This window comes from Petaurus breviceps, unplaced genomic scaffold (assembly GCF_028583685.1).
Source record: "Petaurus breviceps papuanus isolate PSGF00001 unplaced genomic scaffold, PetGlider_PUasm1.0 90451, whole genome shotgun sequence".
Lineage (NCBI taxonomy): Eukaryota > Metazoa > Chordata > Mammalia > Diprotodontia > Petauridae > Petaurus > Petaurus breviceps.
The window spans coordinates 801,265-804,457 of NW_027187258.1; the positions used below are offsets into that span (position 1 = coordinate 801,265).

The window sequence follows — 3,193 nt, forward strand, 5'->3', positions numbered from 1 at the left end:
AGAGAGAGAGAGAGAGACAGAGAGAGAGACAGAGAGACAGAGAGACAGAGACAGAGAGAGACAGAGACAGAGAGAGAGAGAGAGACAGAGAGAGAGAGAGAGAGAGGGAGGAGGGGGAGAGGAGGGAGAGGATGTTCTTTACTCAGGTTGTTTTTTTAATAATCATTCTTATTTTTTTTTAATTAAATTGATTTGTTTATTTACTTTTAGTTTACAACATTCAGTTCCACAGTCCCTTGAGTTTCAAATTTTTATCCCCTCTGTCTCCCCCTACCCCCTGGTCATGGAGGCATTCACTCAAATGTAGTATCTACAAATATCTTCACATTAATCATTAGTCAGGTTGTAAAGAAGGATTATAACTGATGGAATGATCAGTGGGGAAGAGGAAACAAAACCAAACAAGAGAAAAGAAAAAGATCAAGTAGTTTGCTTCACTCTGCATTCAGACTCTGAATCTCTTTCTCTGGATGTGGGTATCTCTTTCCATCATGCGTCTTTTGGAGTTGTCTTATAATCTTATATGCTGAAAAGAGCCCAGTCTATTGAAGTTAGTCATCACACATACAATTGTGTCTGTGTAAAGATTTCTCCTGGTTCTGCTCTTCTCGCTCAGCATCAGTTTATATAAGTCTCTCCAGGTTATTATGAAGTCCGTCTGCTCCTCATTTCTTACAGCACAATAGTATTCCATTACATCCATATACCACAACTTGTTTAGCCATTCCCCAATTGATGGGTATCCCCTTGATTTTCAATTCTTTGCCACCACAAAAAGAGCTGTTATAAATATTTTTGTACATACGGGTCCTCCTCCCAGTTCTCTGATCTCTTTGGGATAAAACCCTAGAAGTGGTATTGCTGGGTCAAAGGGTATGCACTTATTTATAGCCCTTTGGCCATAGTTCCAGATTGCTCTCCAGAATGGCTCGATCAGTTCACAACTCCACCAGCAACATATTAGTGTTCCAATTTGCCCACATCCTCTCCAGCGTTTATCATTTTCCTTTTTTTGTCATCTTAGCCAATCTGGCTGGTGAGATGTGGTACCTCAGAGTTGTTTTGATTTGCCTTTCTCTAATCAATAGTGATTTAGAACATTTTTCATATGCTTATAAATATCTTTAATTTCATCTTCTGAGAACTGTTTACTCAGGATTGTTAGACAAGAAAATACACTGAAATTCCTTTCAACAATTTGAAGGCAGTATTTAATCAAGTCATTGTAATTAAGCTGCTTATGCATGGAATATTAGGGAATTTGAATGGGAAATTTGTGGGGTTTGTTTGGATTCAGTTGACCTTGCCTTTGGACAGGCTGGGGCAGAACTTTTTCCAAAAGATAACTTCTCCCCCCGCCCCCAAACATACTATATGTAAAAGTCTTATGAAAGTTTCAAGTCTGTTTTCCCCATTGTTTAGTAAAAGAAGTGAGATTCAATCAAAACTTTCCAAGACAGAGGTGGAGCGCATTGCCTTTGATTTAAAAAAAAAAACAAAGTCCCTGATCAAAATTTTTAAAAGAAATTAAAAAGTGTAATAGCTTGGTTGACGCTGTAATTATGACCATTCCTTTATTAGGACTGCTGAACAAAATTTTTTAAACAGCCATTCATGATCAAAATTCTCTGGGTGATGAAAGCAATTTAAATTGGGTTGTTATGATACATGTAAAAAAAGAAAAGAAATCTCATCATGAGACATCTCCTTTTCATAATAAGGCCGCAGACAACTGTTACTCGTTGGTGGCCTTTTTTAGGTATTGAGTCTGTCCTTTCTCCCTTCTTAATGCCTGTGCAGATCACTTTCGTCTCAGAGTTTTCCAAGTATTCCATCAGTGTGTCCTCTCCCCAGGTGACACCTTTGTTTTTGTTGGCATCTGTAGAAGAGAATCCCAGAGACCCACTGGTGTTCCAGCTAAAAAGCCTGTTCTGATCGGGGCCCATCTTCTGGGCAGTGTGGCAGTGGGCATGCTTCTGGACAGATCTTCTTGCCCTTCTCCACATCAGCCATGGTGAATTCCACTTGGCCCGAAGCCCCAAGCCCACTCTCTGCTGTGCTGCAACTCGAGCTGCCTCTGCCCTTGAATTGTCTTCTATGGCCCAAGAATATTCCATTGGGGAGAAGGGGAGAATAAGAATATCTTTATGCTGAGTGCTTTGTATAATTATTGTCTCAATTTCTTCTCTCAACAAGCCTTCAAGACAGGTGCTGTCATTATCCCCATTGTACAGCTGAGGAAACCTCTGCAGACAGATTAGAAGACTTGCCCAGGGTCACGAAGCTAGGAATTTTCTGAGGCTGGATTTGAACTCTGCTCTCATTCCAGGCCCAGTGCATCGCTGCTCCTTAATTATTTCTAGCTCTTTTCCACAACAGCAAGGATCAGTAGAAATGTTTTGGTGTAAGGATAGACATGATTGAGTGCCTTGCCTCCCATAGTTGGGAATTTCTTTGCAGAATGGCTGGCCTATTTCTTTAGCTGCTCCCTTGTCTATGGCTGCTGAGTTCCCTGTTGGCAAGGGATGCTAATGCACCAGCCTTGGGTCTGACTCCATCTTTTCATCTTTGCTGAGCATTTGATCCTTGAAAGGTTTGGGTTTTTTGGTGAAGAATCAGGGTAGGTAGGAACACCCATGAAGGAAAGTGATACCATAGAAAGAACACTCGGTTTGGGGTTAGAGGACCTGGGTTTGAATCCTGTCTTTGCCAGGTCTTAGCTGTGTAATCTTAGCCAAGTGGTTTAACTTCTCTGGGCCTTCATCTTCTCTTCTGTAAAACGGAGACATTTCCATCTCCTGTCTCCATGCCTTTTAATTAGCTGTTCCCTGTGCCTGGAATGCCCTCCCTCCTTTGCCTCTCAGAATCTTTCATCTTTCTTCTATGTTCTTCCCTTCTCCTAACTGCCTCGTTACTACGGTTCTCTGCCTCCTCTTCCCCTACCTTGTTCTGTTCTTACCCATATGTACATTATCACATTCTAACCCTGTTCTTTCTCCACACACACACACACACACACACACACACATACATACATACACACATACATACATACACACACACATACACACACACCACACACACACACACCCCACACACCCCACACCCCCCACACACCCCACACACCCCACACACCCCACACACCCCACACACACACACACACACCACACACACATACACACACACATACACA

General features: G+C 41.9%; 1 protein-coding gene and 1 pseudogene across 1 annotated transcript in view; one reads left to right on the forward strand and one right to left on the reverse strand.

Annotated features, from left to right (window-relative positions):
- The window catches only part of BMP15 (bone morphogenetic protein 15), a 12,031-nt gene that overhangs the window by 6,065 nt on the left and 2,773 nt on the right, over nt 1–3,193 (forward strand). The gene's annotated exons all lie outside the window — the stretch shown is intronic.
- LOC138177808 (cytochrome c, somatic pseudogene) lies at nt 1,736–2,013 on the reverse strand (annotated as a pseudogene).